This window comes from Macaca thibetana, chromosome 4 (genome assembly GCF_024542745.1).
Source record: "Macaca thibetana thibetana isolate TM-01 chromosome 4, ASM2454274v1, whole genome shotgun sequence".
NCBI classification, from domain to species: Eukaryota; Metazoa; Chordata; class Mammalia; order Primates; family Cercopithecidae; genus Macaca; species Macaca thibetana.
The window spans coordinates 18,811,609-18,832,930 of record NC_065581.1 but is presented as its reverse complement, the minus strand read 5'-3'; the positions used below and the strand labels follow the sequence as shown (position 1 = coordinate 18,832,930).

Genomic DNA, 21,322 nt, shown 5'->3' with positions numbered 1-21,322 from the left:
ACAGAGCACAGAGGATATTTAGAGTAGTGAAACTGCTCTATATGACACTATAATGGCAGAGGCATGTCATTACACATTTGTCAAAACTCCCAGAATGGGCAGCACCAAGAGTGAACCTGATATAAACTAAGGACTTTTGGATGTACATCTCTGATGGTGAATGTTAACAGAGAAAGCTGTGCATGTGTGGAGACAGAGAGCATATGAAAAATCTCTGGCCATTTGCTCATTTTTGCTGTGTACCTAATCTTAAAAAAAAAAAAAAGTCTATAAAAAAAATTTATGGCCTCATAAATTAGCAGTCAGATCTGGTGATTCAGCTGAACTTCTACCTTAAGTATATAGAAAAGAGCACTTGTTTTAATGTTTGAAAAAAAAAATTGTTCTTTCACCTGGGAACCAAAAGGAAAAAAAGGCTAGATTTACAACCTTCTTATTCCTTTAGTATCCTTTAAAAAATCTGAAGCCAGAGTCTTCATATCTAAAGTTTCCAATTTTACTTCTAATTCACAAGGAGTGAGGAAAGGTTTTTAATTCTTTTTAAGAAAAAAAAACTAAGAAAATTTTTTTAGCAAATAGATTTTGCCCATAAACATTTTGATGAGTCCCATAAACATTTTGATGAGTCCAGTGGAAACAAACCAAAAATAGCCTCCCCCAAAAAAATGTGGATTGCGGGGAAAGTGCTAGAAAAACACATCTTGTTTTTCCTTATTGCAAAATATTTGAAAAAGGATTTGTGACTTCATTGAATGTGCAGAACAGATAAACATGCTTGATTTAGTAGACAAGAGACTTCTTATATTCCTATCCACATCATGTCACAAAGAGTCTTTCTGGAGACAACTTATCTCTTCTGAATCTCTCAAGAATGCTGTATTGTCTCCCAAATCTACTGAAACATTTGACCTAGTATTTTCTCATCACCACTTTCAGATCTTTTCTGTTTCCTAAACCCCTATTCCAGCCACTCTCCCACCTTGCTGCCTTCAGCCCCTAACTTCCAGGTCACTCCCCATTGCTCCTATAGCTCCCAGCTCATTCTCAGTCTTTAGCTCCACTCCTAGTTGTCATCTTTTCAGTAGTCAGACCTCTCCATTCCTTGTATTCCTCTTGATCTTGTCCTCCACCCTACCTCCATCACACATTGCCACTGTACCCTCATCTTGTCCTTAGCAATAGTTGCAATGACTTTAATCTTTATTACAGCATTCCACTCTCTTACTATAAGCTCATAGCTTTTCCATTTATTCTCCATAACAGACCCAATTACAGTAATTTTAAACCACATTTGGATATTGATGTATTAATTCTATCAGTGCCCATTCTTCCTTCTACTAAAATTTCATGGTCAGTCATTACAAAGTAACCCCCTTGTATACATCCTCAGTTCCTCAACACCTCTCACATTTTAATGTGCTAGCTTGACAAATCACAATCTTGATTAAATCCAACTCTCCTCTCATTATAGGCCTAACTTGGTTGAAGTGAACCACAGAACCATGATGTCAGGACTCATGAACCTCAAGTGAGCCCTGAATTCAGCCAGAAGTTGTACATTTCCCCAGACCATAGTCTTCAGTTTACTCTTATGTTTATTCTCTTGTTCACACCTCCAATACCTCATCTCCTGTTCTTACTCTCAGCAGATGATTCGACTTTCTCAGAAAATTGACGCAATCAAGGGAAATGTCACCATCTCCCACCATATCTATCAACCTTCCACAGTCTGCACCACACCTCCTGCCTTCCTGCTTATTACTGTGCTCCCCTCTAGAAACTGCCCCCCCGACCTGGTGCCCTCTCACTCACTCAAGAATGCCAACACTCCAGCAATTTCCCCATCTTAATTTCACATCACATTTTGTCTTTAATGGATAGCTCCCATCAGCATGTAAAATCACTGCTATTTCTCTCATCTTAAAATCAAAACCACAGACATCTGCTCCTACCTCTACTTGTCCCACCAGCTCTTCTCCTCAGTAATCTCCACTTTTCTGTTCCCATTAGCATTTATACTCAAATACGTGTCCTGACTGACCAACAAAAAGAGAGAAAGGGGGAAAAAGTACAAATGAATATATTAGGAAATTTCACTACTCACATTGTAGATATTTTAGAAAATATTATAAGCAGCAATTTCATATATAAGTGTGAATTAGATGAAGTAGATGCATCTAATTCTAGATGAATTAGGGAGGATAATTTAGATGAAGGAGATAAGTTTCTAGTAAAAATATTAATTGCAAAACTTGATTCAAAAAGAAATAGTAAATGTAAATAAAACAGTAGCCTTTAAATAAACTGAATTGGTAGTAAAAACCTTCACCATATGCCCTCACCAAAAAAAACCCAGCAGATGCAAATGACTTAATAGACCAGTTTCATAACACCTGTAGGAACAGATAATTCCTATACCAGCTATCCAAGTGACTATGAACCCAGTATTATCTTGATAACAAGATATGATGTAGTCAGTATGAGAAAGGAAAATTGTGAACCAATCTTACTTAGTTTTTTTTTAAATCCTAAAAAAGAAATAGAGTCCGAAGCACACACACTATGTCCAAGCAAGGAGACATCTAATGGCTTTTCCCACTTTTCCTTTTTGAAGAGATATTTTAACTCTGATGTGTGCTTTGCTTCCAGAGTCCTTACTCTGTGGAATTAGGTTTTAGAACTGGCGCTATAAGAAAACTTGCATTATCTCCATTCATGTTAAGAAAATATATTCACAATGTTTTTCAGCTTACAAAAGGATATTAAGATTAGCTAGCCAATATTGTGACATTGAGTCACAATGTTCAGGATATTAAGATTAGCTAGCCAATATTGTGACATTGAGTCACAATGTTCAGGAGCTAGCCAGTATTAGTTCATACAGAGTGTATTTTTCTGAATTTCCCATGTTCCTGATATTCCTGAATGAATAAGCATAGTCAGTCTGATTAGTAAATTGGCTTCAGTTCATTATACACTCTGGAGAAGGTTATACCTCAAAAGTAGCCACTTGATATTATTTTGTGTTAGGCTCTGAAAGTGGCTGGCAGAGAGTCTTACACACATGAGATCCAATAAATGTTAGATTTTGTTTATTTCATTTCATTTCAGTCTACAACTTAGGGGAATTCAAAATAGGGAAAGAGCCTAACCCTTGCACATGAACCAATCAAACTGAGCCTTCCTAGCAGTAGGCATTTTTATAAAGTGAAAAGAGGCAAATTATTGAAATCATGGACGAAGAAGAATGGGACACCAACCCTCTGTGACCTCTCACCTGCATGTCAAGCCTCCCACCCAAGGTCCCAAGACAGCAGAAGTTCATGGTCCAGGAGGCCCTCAAAGGAGATGAGCCTCTACCAAGTCTACTGACTGGGAAGAATTGAAGGCCATTGTCAGGGCCCCATCTGAGAAGGAAGAAGATGCCAGTATGTTAGGCAGACCTCACAGCTATGGCTCAGATTCTACGGGTTCCCTCTCCTTGCTCTTCTCCATCAAAACCAGGTTCTACCTCTCATTGATTTATCTTCCCAAGTGGCTATGTCAAAAGAGTGAGGCAGGAGAAAAGAAAACACTCTCATAATCAAATCTTGCACACCCATAGAAAGCTATCTCCATTACAGAGTACATTCTGAGGCCTAAGTGAGTTCATAGCTCTCATATTGTTTTTTCCCAAGATAATCATACCAATGACCTTTGAGAAAATTTCAAATTCACCTTTCTTCATTCTTAATTTTTTCCCATGACTTCCTTTCAGAAACCAATAATAAATTGAGGTGGTTCTTCTCAAAATGGGATACAGTCTGCATATGCGGCTGTTCTTTGAGATAAATCATTTCTTAATCATTATAACATCAAAATATGGAACTTATTCCTGTAATCAAAGATGTGGGGTGAAAACATTTAAAATTACAAGAAGCATGAATAAATTGTTAAATAGAACAAAAAATTCACATTAATTGTTAAGATAAAATGTTAGTCTCCAAAAACATATTTTATCTCTGATATCTAGATATCAGCAGCTGGTATCTGACTGCAGCCAGCTCCCATTCTTTGCTCCCTTTTCTCTGCCATTGAGAATTCTTCAAGATTACTTCAGTAGAAAAGTCTGAAAAGTACTGTTTATGGTAACATCTTACAGTGAATGAGAGTATTGCAGTTTTACCTTATAACCTAAGACATTGTGGAAGATATCTGAAAATCTAAAGATCAAATAGCTTTTAGCCTTTGACTAGTCCTGAGTTTGGGGGTCTTATGTGAGCTTGCATCTTAATTTCTGCATGTTCATCTCTGTGAGAAAGTTCTTAGTTATTCTTGAACCTCTCTACATATGCATATGCACAGTTTTAGACACGTAACTTTCTCTCTCTCTCTCTCTCTCTCTCTCTCATGCAAGGACACACACACACACAAACAGTGAGAGAGAGAATTCTTGGGACAATAGGCCCAAGGGACCAAATGTAGAATTTCAGGAGCTAGGTTCCCACAAAACACTCTGCTGAAGATAGAGATGACTTATAGCAAAAAGATGAGGCCTAATTAACTTGGTCCTACAAGCTTTCAAAAATGTTTTCCTTCTGCTTCAACTCATCTGCCCAGCTTCTAGGCATCCATGTCCCCCTGGACTTCAAAGAGTCCCTACTGCAGCAGCTACAAGGACTCTAATTGTCTTATTTTCTAGTCTTCATCTCAGTTTAAAATTCACTCATTGAGTGATCCATTCAATTACATTGCTTTCCTCATGCCTGGTGACTATGCAAGGCAATATTTTCTTTTGCTTTGTTTGTTTGCTTATTGTTAAAATAACAAACATGCTAATCTTACTGATATACATATTTATTTGTGGCCATCCTAGAGTGCTATGATTATCAAAATGAAAAGAAAGGACATACCTATTGTAAGCTGTAGAAAGATGAATCAAAATCTCCGGCAAGATGTTGAGGATTGGAGGTAGAGGCAGTGGCATTCTTTTGAGCCCAAGAAGATTCTGAATCACACTAGGGTGAAGTACTTTGCCCCACTCTCCACTTCTATTCTCTATGGAAAAACAGTGCATACTATTATTAAGGTCATTGATGAGTATATTTGCCCATTTAAATAATGTGAAGGCAGAAAAATTAAAAGTTGTGAATGAAGCCAATAAAATATTGGGCACTTCAAACACTGATTCTCTGTTGGTATGTCACAATTGCATATAAGTTACAAATGCCAGGCATTGAGTAGTTGCTGAATAAATATTAGATGGATTAATTCTAGCCAGAGTTAAATAGAATTTAAACCTAGTAATGAACCTACCAATAAACATAAAAGCAAACCAAAATTGTCAAAGCTAGTGTAGTAGGGAACCAAACCAACAACCAGAGCCATATCATCTGAAATAAATTGTTAAAGTGGCTCTGGTCACCACACAATACAATCTGCCACATAACCTCAGATAAGGAAGTGGTACAGTCATGGAGTCAAACAGAAATGGGTTTCAGGCCAGGTGAGATGGTGAACACCTGTAATCACAACACTTTGGAAGGCCAAGGAAGGAGAATTGCTTCAGGCCAGGAGTTCAAAACCAGTCTGAGAAACATGGTGAGACTTTATATCTACAAAATAAAAATAAATTAGCCAGGCATGGTAGTGCAATTTGGGAAGCTGAGGCAGGAAGATCCCTTGAGTTCAGGAGTTCAAGGTTGCAGTGAGCCATGACAGAACCATTGCACTCCAGTTGCAGTGTAACAGGGCAAGGCCCTGTGGAAAGAAAGAAAAGGAAGAAAGAGAACGAAGGAAGGAAGGAAGGAAGGAAGGAAGGAAGGAAGGAAGGAAGGAAGGAAGGAAGGAAGGAAGGAAGGAAGGAAGGAAGGAAGGAAGGAAGGAAGGAGAAGGAGAAGGAGAAGGAGAAAGGGGAAGGGGAAGGGGAAGGATGAGAAAGGAAGGGAAGGGAGGGAAGGGAGGGAAGGGAGGGAGGGAGGGAAGGAAGGAAGGCAGGGGAAGGAAAGAAAAGAAAGAAAGAAAGAAAGAAAGAAAGAAAGAAAGAAAGAAAGAAAGAAAGAAAGAAAGAAAGAAAGAAAGAAAGAAAGAAAGAAAGGAAGGAAGGAAGGAAGGAAGGAAGGAAGGAAGGAAGGAAGGAAGGAAGGAAGGAAGGAAGGAAGGAAGGAAGGAAGGAAGGAAGGAAGGAGAAAAAAAAGAAAGAAAGCAAGAAGGAAGGAAGGAAAAAAGAAAGAAAGAAAGAAGAGAGAGAAAGAAAGAAAAAAGAAAAAAGAAAGAAGAGAAAAAGAAAGAAAAAAGAGTGAGAAAAAGAAAAGAAAAAGAAAGAGAAAGAAAAGAGAGAAAGAAACAAAAGAAAGAAAGAAAGAAAGAAAGAAAGAAAGAAAGAAAGAAAGAAAGAAAGAAAGAAAGAAAGAAAGAAAGAAAGAAAGAAAGAGGAAGGAAGGAAGGAAGGAAGGAAGGAAGGAAGGAAGGAAGGGAGGGAGGGAGGGAGGGAGGGAGGGAGGGAGGGAGGGAGGGAGGAAGGAAGGAAGGGAGGGAGGGAGGGAAGGAAGAGAGGGAAGGAAGGAGTTTAAGTGAAACTCTGATGGATGACTTCTTTTTTCCCACTGTCTCTGTGTCTGATTCATTGAGAATGTAGGCTCTGTTGTGGGGCTTAGACTCCAAATTTTTCAGAAGATCTGCCAAATCTCAAAGTCTACTATCGGCTTGCTAGAATTTGGATATGGTTTGTTTGTCTCCAGCAAATCTCATATTGAAATTTGATCCCAATGTGGGAAGTGGGCCTAGTGTGAGAACTTTGTGTCCTGGGGGTGGATCCCTCTTGAATAGATTAATGCCCTCCCTTGCGGGTAAGTGCATTCTCACCCTATCAGTTCCCAGGAGAGCTCATTGCTAAAAACATCCTGGCACCTCCCTCCTCTGTCCTACTCACTCTCTCACCATGTGATCCCTGAATAAGCCAGCTCCCCTTTACTGTCCACCTTGAGTGGAAGCAGCCCGGGGCCCTAACCATATGCAGATGCCTAATCATGAACTGTCCAGCCATCAGAAATATGAGCCAAATAAATCTTTTTCTATAAATTATGCAGCCTCAGATCCTCCTTTATAACCACACAAAATGGACTCAGATGCTGCCTTCGTCAACCACTTTCTCTTGCCATGTTATCTGGGTAAGCAGCTTGTCCTGGAGCCAAATAGATCAGGACAAAGAAAACCAAATGAGAATATCCTCCTGTTTCTATGAACCAGAGTAGGTGAACTGTGCGGGGGCTGGGCGGGGAAGGAAAATTTTATTTTGTTTTAGATTCTTGATACAGGTGATAGAGTCAGTGCTCAACATGAACTGTCCCTGATGGAAGCTAAGCTAAGGTAGTAGATTTCTGTGAGATAAGGGCCTAGACTCTGTAGAGGATTATCAGGAGAATGGCCATCTCCTATCATTTTAATTCTACTTGAACTTTGTACTCAAGAAGCTACTCATGCAAAGAACATCTCACAGTGGTGCTTCAACCCAAGGTGAGCTGAGAGGGACAATACCAAGGCATGCAGAGGACCTTATGCACTGTTGGTGCGTTTTGGGTTTTGGGGTTTTTTTGTTGTTTGTTTGTTTTCATTTTCTATTGATGCTGTTGGATGTTTGCTATCTCTTTGACTCTCAACCCCTTAGGAATTAAATCAACATTGTCTCACAATGTTGACAATGTTACGATTTAACAGCCCACGGCCTGTGCGGCTGAGGATATGTTTACTCTTGCAAGTTCTAGTAAGACTTATCCTTTTAAAGGAAAAAATTAAGTTTGTGCATTGGTTTCATGATTTCTCCCCAAATTTTTGCTTCCCCACCAATTGATTCTCCTCTAATTCCATTACTAAAACATCAATTTTTTTTTTTAAGTTTAAGGGAATTTCCTATAAAAATGTAAGATTCCAGGGAGGAGTATGCTGTAATATATTTTAGCCATTTTGACTTGCTTTGCTTTCTACGAGCTGAAGAACAGGATTTCATTAGTTGAAAAAAAGAGAAATGAGATATTCGGCTCTACTGAGGAAGAAGCAGAAGAGGGCAGTCAGAGTGATGGATAGTCAGTTACAAAAATCTATCTCTTATGACCCAACCAGAATGAAAATATAGATATCTAAGAGGGTTGGTGCAACCAAACCTCTAATATACTATGTAGGGTATTACTCCCAAGAAAACAGAACATGCTTAAGATATATCCTCAAGTTCAAGTCATGAATACCATTATAAATTTTGTTTTATTTTGTTTCAAATCACTGTACACAATGTTTTAGACCCATTAAAACAGAACAGTATCCATAACAACCAATACTTACTGAGCTAGGTTCTTCTAGTAAGTTACCTTCTAGGAATAGATCCATGTACTCTGAGAATTCTCATTAATTCTTTTAGACCATGAGGGTCTCATCAGATGAATTTCCAACTCAATATATTAAACAGTACCCAGGTGGCTTTACACAATACTCAACCACTCATACAAGACAGTATGTTGTCCTAGGAGAATCTGTCTTGTTGATCATTTACCTTGTGTCACACATTATACCAAAACTGGCATTGCATAATTTTAGATGCTTGCATTATGTTAAAGTCTCATAACCAAACTAAAATACAAAATATTCACACCCACTCACACATGCACATACAACACACAGGCATGTATTGAAAATACTTTTTCATATTCCTTCAAATATCATCTCCAGATATAAACAAAGCAGGAAACTGCATCATTCTAAACAAAACAAAAATTTAAAAACTTATCATTTCCTTATCCTCACATTCTCCCATTCCGGCACATATTTAAACCAAAGCATTTAAGCTTTGTACGTCAATAGACTGTGTACCGCATTTTCATGGAAGTACCCATACAGCCTGTACTACTTTCCTTTTCTTTGCAGTTCACTTAAGAGCCTACCATCAATTTTTTGTGGTAGCACATTCACAGTAACAGAATGTAGTAGAGAAAGTCTCTGCCTAGAGATGCTTTCTTCTTTGCCAGTGTCAGACCTACTATACAAGCTCTTTGAATTGTGCAACCCTGCATAAGCATTTGCTGCTATTAATTAACTCTGGAATCTGCCCTAACTCCTTCCTGTAATGCATTTTTCTCTCTATTTCCTTGCTCTCTTTTCCACTCTCAGGTGAGTTTGTTTTGATGTAATCCCCTTTTCCCCATTTTCCCATTCTTTCCCTCCTGAAAATGTGGTCCATTCTTTTGCTGAAAAATAAAATTACCAACTAGCATACAAATATATGGCCATGTATGTTCTAAAGGAACAGCTGCAAAATTGCTAATATTAGGTCTAATTTAGCGACAATAAATTAGCAAATATGTGGAAGCACAATGATGACAGCATAATTATAACAAAAGTCGATGTGTTGAAGTATATGGATGACAATACGTACTAATTTTAGAAGAAAAGAACCCTAAACCAAATGAAATGCATGTGACGAACAGACGGGACTAATAGCTCAGACACATACACTTAATGTGGCCAGTCACTGTAAAAACAAAAAGATAGATGAAGCTGTTCAAAAATCTAGCTAACAAGCAATGTAGTCTGAAACCATTAACTGTCAGGGGTAATAACACTCAAAGTGCTGAAGTGCAGTAAAGCAACCGCACTTCCCTGGGATGGAGGCTGTTGTACCAGTGCACACCTGTGAAGAGGGCGCTAAATCTATCCCTGCATTCATTATAACAGAGAGAGGAAAAACAACACTAATAATGTAAAGTATAAACGGAAATAGCAGACAGCAGAGAGTGACATTTGCATGGTCCCAGTCAGCTTGTTAGCTGAAGTGGGTTTTAATTAGCTATTTTCCAGCAAGCAAACGAGCAAATTAGTGGCAGCTATAAACAAGAAGAGACAATCAGTCCCAAAGAAAAGGAGAAAAGATCAGGGTGTTTTTGCAGGGAGTGGAAAGGAGAGGGTGAGGAAATACAAAGGTTTTACTTGAGACTTTTCTCCATCACAGAATTAATGTTTTCTTTTGAAAATTCCTTAGAGATGATCCAGTCCTTTCTTCTTCTGCAGGTAAGGAGACTGAGGTCCACAGAGGTTAGCTAATTTGTCCCAGGTTACACATCACATCTAAACATAGCTATTAAAAGGGACATGGTACATTTCCAAGTCTAGTTTTCTTTAAGAAAATTGTTTTTGAAATATTTTGAGTGGATCAATTCCTTAAAAATACAAATTGAAATATTTTGAGCGAATCAACTCCTTAAAAATACAAAGAATTGTGAAACCATGTGCAAAACATACATGATAATTTAGGGATACAACTGGTTATAATTTGGAGTCCAACTATGATGAGACTTAAAACAAAATGAGAAATAATATTACAAATAGGATAATAACACCTTCATACAGCCAAACGTACCTTTTGATAAACTCTAAACGAACACTCATCATGTAGTCAATGAGTGCCTATTATGTAGGAGGCACAGGATTAAACCTAAGAATATAACCTTCGGTGTTTGGTAGATGTGCAGACAAGTAAAAAGACATTACACAACAATGGGATGCAAACCTTGATGCAACAGGAGACAGTGCTGAGGAGCCCTCCAGAGATGCTGCTAAGCTCATGGAGAAAGTCACAACGAGGCAAGCTTTTGAGAGGAAGGGCCATCAAAGCAGGATATGAACCATGCCCAAGAGAAGCCAGCTCTCTCCCAACTCCACAGCAAGCAAGCATCTGTGTGCTCAAGGCTGTCATGTCTGTAAAAAGAAAATTCCAAAAACTAGTTATCCCACTGAACTAGATAAGAGGACCTCCAAACGCTCAAACACAAAGAAGCTCTTTATATAGTTTTCATTATCTAATTTCATCTAATTTACAACCTGACATATGTTCTTTAAAAAGAATAAAGTAATTGGGATAAAGGGAAAATCTCAGAGCAGGGGATAACAGAAGTCAATAGACTTATCCCTTTCTATCCTAAATTTGATTGATATATTAAGAAGATTTAAGCAGATTAAAGTATGAGACAACACAAATAGAATACAGAGGGGGGAAAAAAAACAGCCAGGACAAGAGACTGAAGCAAATATTACCACAAATGTTTGTCACTGCTATAGATAATGAACACAAGGACAGTTCATATGAAAGGGACCAAGAAACTAGGGGCTATATTTACCGAGAGGCATCAATATCATTATTTTCATAGTTTGCATGTATAGAATTATGATTACGTGAAGATTCTGCGTAGGACAGAAAATTGGTCCTGCATATGACTTCACCATCCACAGAATGGCTTCAAATATGAGACAGATAAAAAAGATGGATAGATACAGGAAAATGAAAAAAGTAGCTGTCCTCTCTCAGCTAAATGAGATGAATATATAGTGCCATTAATTGTTAATTCATCCAACAAACATTTATGGAGCTCCTACTATATATAAAGCATTGGATTAGACCCTGGGCATATAGACATTAAAGATGATTCATGGATGTCTGATTTCTCTCCCCCAGGTCAGATCTTTAAACAGTAGAAGAGATGCTTCTCTAATTCTTCTTTTCCTGATGCTAAATGACCATATTTAGTTCATTTTTTTCATATAATATTTCCAAATGTATCCAACCTCCTTTTTCTAGTCTTCAGAAGATTGTTTCTATCCTATCAAAAGCATGATGTTCAAAAATTCACAAGTGGGACCTAACTAAGCTAGAGAGCTTCTGCACAGCAAAAGAAGCTATCCATCAACAGACAACCTACAGAATAAGAGGAAATATTTATAACATCATTAAAAAATGGGCAAAGGACATGAACAGACATATTTTTCAAAAGAAGACATACAAGTAGCCAACAAACATGAAAAAATGCTCAACTTCACTAATCATGAGAGAAATGAAAATTAAAACCACAATGAGATATCATCTTGCACCAGTCAGAATGGCTATTATTAAAATGTCAAAAAAAAAAAAACAAAAGATGCTGGTGAGGTTGCAAAGAAAAGCAAATGCTTATACACTGTTGGTAAGAATATAAATTAGTTCAGCTACTGTGGAAAGCAGCTTGGAGATTTCTCAAAGAACTTAAAACAGAGCTATCATTTGACCCAGCAAACCCATTACTGGATACATATTCAAAGGAAAATAGACCATTATACAAAAAAGACGTATGCATTTGTGTGTTTATTGCCATGCTATTCACTATAGCAAAGACATGGAATCAACTTAGGTTCCCATAAATAATGGATCAGACATAGAAAATGTGGTACATATACATCGTGGAATACTATGCAGCCATAAAAAAGAATAAAGTTGTATCCTCTTCAGCTACATGAATGCCCATGGAGGGAATAATCCTAAGTGAATCAATGCGAGAACAGAAAATCAAATACCACATGTTATCACTTATAAGTGGGAACAAACCATTGAGCACACATGGACATAAACATGGGAAAAACAGACACTTCAGACTACCAGAGGCGGAAGGTAGGAATGGGGGCAAGGGTTGAAAAACTACTATTGGGTTCCATGCGCACTTCCTGGATGCAATATACCCATGGAACAAACCTACACACATACTCCCTGTGTCTAAAATAAAAGTTGAATTTTTTTTATAAAAAGCATAATGTTTAGACACTGTTGTCTGTTTATTATCATTTAAACATAATTATCACTTTCCTTGGTCTAGTTACTACTTTATTAATCTAACCCCAAATCACATCTGCTTTTTTATCAGCCACACATCATGTTAACTAACCTGGTTTATTGTTAACTAATGTCTCTAAAATGTTATCACAAAATAACGTTTCACATTTGAGAACACTCAATTGCAATATCTTAATCCTTTAATACAATTTTGTTACACTTATCCATTTTCTAGCTTATGAAAATTGTGTGGGTCCTGATTCTGTCATCTAATATATTCACGACATCACCCACCACACCAATACTATGTCATCTCCAAATTCATTACAAAACTTTCTACATCTTTATTCAAGTATTGATAAGACTGAGAAAGATAAGGAAAAAATACCCTCCCAGTGTAACATTAGAAACATTCCTTCTGACTTACATAAACCAAGTAGCAATCACTGGGTTATGAAACTATTTTACTTGGATTATGAAATAATTTTATTTGTTTTAGAATCTAGTCCGTACTTCTCCATGTGTTACACTGGGCTCCCCAAGAAGCATGCTGTAAGACTAGGATTTGAAGAAAGGCCATTTGCTTATGAGGTTTTTTCTCAGAAAGTGCTGGTGGAGGAGAATGGGAAGTTAGGCAGGGAAAGGAAAGAAGGAAACCAACATGGGATGCTCTGTGGAGGGAGGAGGAGGAAGCTGAGGTATGGATCCACCAATTCTCCTCTCAATGATTGAGTGCTGTTCACAGGGGTGTGAACTCCCAGGTCTGTACAGGGGCCAAGCACATTTTTGGGGACAGAGAAGTCCTCAGGCAGAAAGCGGCAGGTGCTTGGAGTAATGAGCTATCAGAATGCTGAGTGCTGAGGGGATATGGACAAGGGACCAACATCTGCTACACTGCAGCTCATCCAGTAAGACTGCATGAGACTTCTTTTCAAAAGCCTTGCTCAAATTGAGATACATAATATCAATCCCATTACCCATATTTATTCATCCAATGACATTTTTCAATTCTCCTTGTTGCTAAATATTGTAGAAACAATACTATTATCTGGTGCCCTATTAAATGAGTGACCTTGTCCAAAAATGATATGTATGTTGTAACTTAATTTTAATAAGTTCATTCTGAACCCTAATAATTTCTGCTTATTTCCTACCAATCTTTTGACAAGTTTGTTGATAATACTCTTTAGAACTGACACATGATAATCTATTAGAAAACTAAAGAATGCTTTTTCTTTATTAATTTTCATAAATCAATTATTCCCATTATTAAATCTTATTTGAACTCTAAAGTTTTCAAGACCTTCAGCAGCATTTTTATTTTCAGATTTTTGACAGACTAGATATTTTTCTACGCCAAACAAAGAAACTAAACTTGCTAGGGGATAAACATAACAAACATCCTTATAAATAAATGTGCAAATGAACATAAGGAACCAGGATGCTAAAACCAGAGTATTTAGCAGGCTGTAAAACGCTGACTTCCTTGGGGCTATTTGTTAATATCAGTAGTCAAGAGAGTTGAATTGTAATGGCATGTGATAGTAATGCTTGGGCTCACACAACTTAGTGACTTGAAACTACCTACTACCAGAATAAATCCAAAACTTCAGGAGGTCACACTCTTAGTCAAAATTTAGCTGGAGAAATATTTTCCTACTAGAAAAAAAAATAAGGTAAAAATAACTGTTCTGTCTCATCATGGAATCAATGTGTAAGACAAAAATAATCTCCTCGATAATTTGAAACATGCATGTTTGGGGCTACAATATAGACTGTCAGCATGATCTTAAAAACCCTAAGGCAAGGAATTAATTTAATAGTCCTAGATTCGTAGCACCCCAGGGTCTGGCAGAGGCAATTGTGCATCCTCTCTGGAGAGATGTACCCTTCAACCCAAGTTCAGAGAATTCTCATGGATAACTTATGGATATAAGCTTCCTATTCAAAATTAGAAAACGTACAGACCACCATGAATAAAAAAGAATAGAAACAACAGTAGTATTGGATCTCCTAAAACTTCAAATGTGGAATTACTAATATTGGTATTTATTATTAACATTATTAAAATTAAAACATAAATTAAAAAAGAAAGAGGCAAGTACTTAAAAAGAGATTTGAAAATGTATCAAACAGAACTAGAATTAAGTTAATTACATTTTGAAATAGTTGAATAGATGAGTTAGCACAAGAGATCCAGCTGAAGAAATCATTTGCAAATTGGAAAATGCAGAGGAAGAAATTGGTCAAATAGCAATTTAGAGAGATAAAGAGATGAACAAAATGATAAATATGGTGAATAGAACAAGATGGCCCCCATGTACATTAAATGTTGTAGAAAGAGAGTACACAAAAAATGAGGAAGAGAAAATACAGAGATAATCACTAAAATTTTTGAAGAATTGACAAAAGGCAGATATTCTCATATTTAGAAACACAACAGATCTTGAACAAGATATGTAAAAATGAATTCATACCCACAAGCATCACAAATAATTTGCAAAACATAGAACAGAAGGAGTCTTGGTAGCAATGAAAGAGAATTGGAGTTTACTTTCAAACCAATGACAAAAACCTAGTGACACACTTTTCAAGAAGGAACAATAAAAGCCAGAAGACAGTTGAATAATTTTCAGCTTGCCAATCGCTCTCAACCTAAAATTACATACCAAGCTAAACTCTTACTTAAGAAAGACAACAAAATAAAGAAAAATAACAGAAAATGTACCGTTACACAAGCTCTCTTAAGAAACTTCGAAAATCTCCACATCAGAAAAAAGGAAATAGAACCTAGAAGGGAATATTGATGTCTGTGTCGCTGCGAGGCACGGCTCTGGGTGCCACCCTTCACACCCTGCAGTGTGAATGCTGCTGCCTACCACCGTGCCACCTCACAGAATTTTCATAGATGTAAGTACAAGGTGGCAAAAAAATCAGTAACACTTACCTAAATCTCAACAAACATCAACTGTACATTTAAGAAATAAGCATAACAATGACTATGCTTGGGATACAGGAGAAGGTGACCAGGGTGGGTTGTTTTTAAAACAAATATCTAAATTAAAAATGTAAGGCCAGGCGCGGTGGCTCAAGCCTGTAATCCCAGCACTTTTGGAGGCCAAGACGGGAGGATCACGAGGTCAGGAGATCGAGACCATCCTGGCTAACACGGTGAAACCCCGTCTCTACTAAAAAAAATACAAAAAACTAGCTGGGAGAGGTGGCGGGCGCCTGTAGTCCCAGCTACTCGGGAGGCTGAGGTGAGAGAATGGCATAAACCCGGGAGGCGGAGCTTGCAGTGAGCCGAGATCTGGCCACTGCACTCCAGCCTGGGCGACAGAGCGAGACTCCGTCTCAAAAAAAAAAAAAAAAAAAAAAAAGTAATATAAGCATTGACATTAGAAATAGAATGTATTACTTCTAAACCAGTAGATGAAAGTAGAGAGGGTGTGTTTCATGAGTCCAAATTAAAGGAGTAGAAAAAGCATAAGAAAAAATGCAAGGTGGTAGTCATAATCCAAATATCATTAATCACAATAAATAAAAATAGACTAAACCCACTAAATTTTAAAAATCTGGAATTGTCCGAATAGATTTAAAAACACAAAATTCAGTTCTTTGTTATTAAAGGAGACACACCTAAAGTATAACCATATCGAAGTGATAGTAATAAAATACTGAAAAGTAAGACAAATACTATTCAAAATAGAAGTTGGTGATATTAAAATATATAACTTTATTATAAATACAGTGTTAGGGACAAATAATCACTATATAACCATTAAAGGCATATTTTAGCAGAAAGATAGTAAATAATTTGAGTCTGGGTGATAATGATGTGTCAGTGTAGGTTTATCAGTTGTAACAAATGTATCATTCTGAAGCAGATGTTAGCCATGGGAGAGGCTGTGTGTATTTGGTGGCAGCAGATATATGGGAAAACTGTGTACCAGCAACTCAATTTTTCTGTGAATCTAAAACTGCTCCAAAAAAGAAGAAAGAAGGAAAGAAAGGAAAGAAGGGAAGGGGAGGGGAGGGGAGGGGAGAGGAGGGGAGGGGAGGGGAGGGGAGGGGAGGGGAGGGGAGGGGAGGAAAAGGAAGGGATCTATTTTTAAAATACTTGTAAAAAGAATCAGGACAGAACTAATTGGACATTGAAATTACATGTGTGCTAATTTAAAGTATTTGTGCATTAAAAAAGAAAGAAATGGGCTGTCAAGCCATTAAAAGTCATGGAGGAAACAATGTATATTACTAAATGAAAGAAGCCAATCTGAAAAGGATGCATCATTTCTACTGTATCATTTCTACTGTATGACATTCTGGAAATGGCAAAATTATGGAGACAATAAAAGCATCAGTGATTGTCAGGGGTTAAGGGAGAAGCGATCAATAGACCCTGCAGAGACGATTTTCAGGACGGTGAAACAACACTGTTAGATACTACAATGGTGTATACATGTAATTTTGTTTTCCCAAACTCACAGAATGTACCACACCAAGAGCGAACCGTAATGTAAACTATGGTCTTCAGGTGACAATGTAGGTCGATTGCAACAAACGAACAACTTCAGTTAAGGATTTTGATAATGGGGGAGGCTGTGTGTACGTAGGTATGGGGGATAGATGGGAACTTTCTGTATCTTCTGCTCCATTTTCTTGTGAATCTAAAACTGCCCTAATTAATAAAGTTTATTTTTAAAAAAAGGAAAAAAAGCCATAATCATTAAACACATTGATTAAGAAGTGAAAAACCCACCTATACTCCAAATAATGATGATTAAAAACTGAGGCATGATAATTATTATGTGGCTTTAGCTAATCAAGGTTAAACTGCTTCATTGTCTTTTGGCTTTTGTAGCCTCTAGTGATAAGTTGACTGTCTTCCTTATCTTTAGTTCTTTATGTCTTCTTCTCTGGCTGCTTTTAAGATTTTCTTTTCATTAGGTGGGCGCGGTGGCTCTCGCCTGTAATCCCAGCACTTTGGGAGGCCTAAGCGGGTGGATCACGAAGTCAGGGTATCAAGACCATCCTGGCTAACACGGTGAAACCCTGTCTCTACTAAAAAAATACAAGGAATTATCCGGGCACGGTGGCGGGCGCCTGTAGTCCCAGCTACTCGGCAGGCTGAGGCAAGAGAATGGCGTGAACCCGGGAGGCGGAGCTTGCAGTGAGCCGAGATCTGGCCACTGCACTCCAGCCTGGGTGACAAAGCGAGACTGTGTCTCAAAAAAAAAAAAAAAAAGATTTTCTTTTCGTCATTAGTTTTCAGCAGTTTGATTGTTTGATTATTATGTGTCCTGTCTATTTTTCTTTGCTTCCTCTACTCTGAGTGCAATGAGCTTCTTCTTCAATCTGTGATCTTCTAATTTTTATCGAATTTGAAAATAGTCTGCCTATTATTTCTTCAGTGTGTTCTCTGTCCCCCTTTTTTCTTTTTTTACTTCTAGGATATCAATTACTCCTATGTCAGACTTTCTGATATTTCCTCAAAGGTTATTAAGGCTCTGTTCATTTTTCTTTAATTGTTTTTTCCTCTCTGCTTTATTTTGGAGATTTTCTAGTGCTATGTTTTCAAAGTCATTGATATTTTTTTTCCTGCAAGGTTTAATCTGCCATGAACCCAAGCCAGTGTACTCTTTTATTCCAAGCATTTTAGTTTTAATTTTTAGAAGTTTTATTTGTCATTTTATATCTTCTATATCTCTCCTCATGAACAGCATGAGTATAAACTCATGCTGTTCTCAAACCTTCAGGAATATAGAGCATATTTACAATAGTTATTTTAACATCTTTGTCTGTTATCTCACAATTCCACTTATTTCTGGGTCTAAGTCTATCAATTAATTTTTCTCTGAGTTATGGGTCATAATTTCCCAATTCTTTGTATGTCTGGCAGTACTCTTTTGGATACTGGACACTAAATTTTATGTTGTTGGGTATGACATTTTGTTGCATTGCTTTAAATGGTATTGACTTTTTTTTTGTCTAGGAAGCAGTCAGACTATTTGGAATTGCTTTGTTTCTATGCAGCATTGCTTTTAAGCTGTGTTAGGTCATGTCCAGAGCAGCCTTTATTCTAGGGATAATTTAGCCTTCTGAATAGTCTACTCAATGCCTCATTTATTATGAAATCCCTCCGCTCTTGCTGACAGGAACAGAATATATTTCCAGCCTGTGATTAGCTTCAGGAATGGTTCAGCCTACTCACTTCCAATGTCCAGCCTACGTATATCCAGCCTTGGATAATTTATTCTCATGCATGAGCAAATCAGTACTCCACCAAAAACTCAAAGGGACACCTTTGCATATCTTCCAAGCTCTGTCTTTGTGAAGCTCCCTGTGCTCCACCAATGTCTCCCTGAACTACAATCAATGTCTCTAAAACTCAGTGAGATTCCTTGTTTTTAATTTGTTTCTTCTCTCCCTGCACAGCAGAGGGAATACCTAGGTAGAAAACTGGAGTAATTATATAGTTTACCTTGTAATCAGGGCTAATAATCCTGTGCTGTCTATCACATGTCTGAAAACAATTGCCTTATATATTTTGTCTGGTTTCCTAATTGGCTAAGGTGAGAGACTAAATCTGGTCCCTGTTATTTCTTCATGGCCATATTTAGAAATCTCTTACCTTGAATTTTGAAAAGGAATGATTTTGAACTGTATACAGGATATTTTCTTATGCTCGTAGTGGTGGTTGTGTTGCATTTGGGGAGACTCATGGAAGAGAAGACCATTAAGCATTACCTCACAATGTAGGGCTAGCATATATAAAATATTATATCTCATGTCCATCTTGAAGAATGGATTGATATTGAATTGAAAAAATATTTCCAGGTCTCATAAAACAAAAAACCATGTTGGCTAAAATATACAGGTTATAAATATGAATATTCCCAAGTGCAGAGCTCATTGCAACATTGCAAGTTTTGAATGCCACTCAAATTCTGTTGGGGAAGAAAGATATGTAAGGAGAGGAAGTTTATATGTCTCAAACAAAACTTGGCTTTTTTTTTTTTTTTAACAAGATACACTGCAAAAGCATGTGGACACTTTATTATAACTGTTCCTAGGTGAATAAAGAGTGTACTGTTTAAATGTGCATTGTTTAAATATTTGTCATGACTAAAGCTCACATAATTTTTATCAGAAAATTGGCTTTAAAATTTTCCCAAAATTGTTGGCTCTTGGTCTGTGAAACATTTGAGATGTCCATTTACAGAGGCCAACTATTTTTCTACATACCAGTGGTCTCAGAATCATGAACTTTGGTATAAAATTTTAGTGGGTAATGAATACTCAATATGTAATACTTTTACATATTTGGGGCTATTTTTGTAAAATGTATCCTTTAAAACACACAACAATAATAACAAAGCCTCTTGCTCATAAAACTAAGACAGATTTTTATGAGTTTTATAAACTCATAAAGTTTAGTTTTTCTTGTATATTTCCCAATAGATATTGCAGAATAATATTGCCAACACCAAAATATTTGAACATGGGCCTTGATTAAAATTCGCTCTTTTTTCTGATTCACTCTTCAGATTTTAACAGAGCCTTTAACACCCAGTATTCATAGTATTTCAAAACTCTAACGTGTTTTAGTTTCATTCTTGATTTTTTTCATTATTACTTAGAAAACATAGTATGCCAATTTGAAACATATGAATATAATATTTTGAATTTTCTGTCTTTTATATCTTAAATGCATTTTTGTGGTTTTGACATTAATATGCCTACTTTTACAACTAACTCAATATGTCTTCAATCTCTTTAAATTTTGCTTTCAAAAGTCACTGCCATCCTGTATCTAAAATGTCATAGTTTTTTCTGTCTCATGGTTTAAGATATTTTCAATTGCTTCTACACATTTTTTGAAAATTAAAGAAAGTCATTTATAGCAAAATGCATCTATTTATTATATCCAGCATTAATACCTTCTTTGCCATTTTGTGCTGTTACATAATGACATAGTGATGGGGTTATTTTCATAACTGATATTATATACCCTAAAGGCCACAGAGCTTCTCTTATGGCTCCAAAGATATTCTTGCTACCTGTTATTCTGGTCTATTAGGCATTGTAATTATGTAATTAGATGTTCTTTAAAGACTATCTTAGGTACCTCGTAGATTAGAATGGTTCCTCTGAAGCAGTTACCAGATCTGTTATGTAATTACATAATTAAGTCCATGTAGTAAAAATCTTAACAAAACTCTTTAAAAAAAAATAAACAGCCTGCACTGGGGCAAGAGATGACTTTGATTGCAAATTAGAAGTAGAACAAAATTGGCAATATATTCAGTGTCAAGAACAAAGGTGTCTCAACACTAATTTTGATATTGGGATTGCATCTCTCAAGGAAAGCTCCAGGGAGCTGGATCTGGCTCCTCAATCATCCAGAAGCTTGGCCTACATATGGTTTTATTAGTGCTACTGCAAGAGTTTCCTCTTCGTAAACTTCATATTCTACCTTCCTCAGAGACACTCATAAAATCAATATGGTTTGGAAGCCAACAAAGAAGATAAAAGATGACTAAGACACTAAATAAAATGAAAGCTCTTTATATTGTCATTTTATGTATTTTTAAGTCAATTAAATTTTGCCACATCCTATGTAGCCCAAACTTAACTACCAATTACATATGGTGGATTTGCAGAGTAGAATTCAAGCAAATTAAATGATAAAATTTGGAGTTAGTATGTACCCCAAAACTCACA

The 21,322-nt window shown here is 36.8% G+C and overlaps 1 long non-coding RNA gene across 2 annotated transcripts in view; it reads right to left on the bottom strand.

Moving 5' to 3' along the window:
• Positions 1-3,723: 3,723 nt before the first annotated feature.
• Positions 3,724-21,322, bottom strand: part of LOC126951987 (uncharacterized) — a 272,298-nt gene continuing 254,699 nt past the window's right edge. The window contains exons 4-6 of one of the 2 annotated variants that reach the window (XR_007724756.1): positions 10,532-10,719; positions 4,893-5,037; positions 3,724-3,874 (exon numbers count right to left, since the gene is read on the bottom strand). This is a non-coding gene — a long non-coding RNA (uncharacterized LOC126951987). Of the gene's footprint in view, positions 3,875-4,797; positions 5,038-10,531; positions 10,720-21,322 lie in introns of those variants that run through there. The other variant, XR_007724757.1, reaches the window with a different exon arrangement.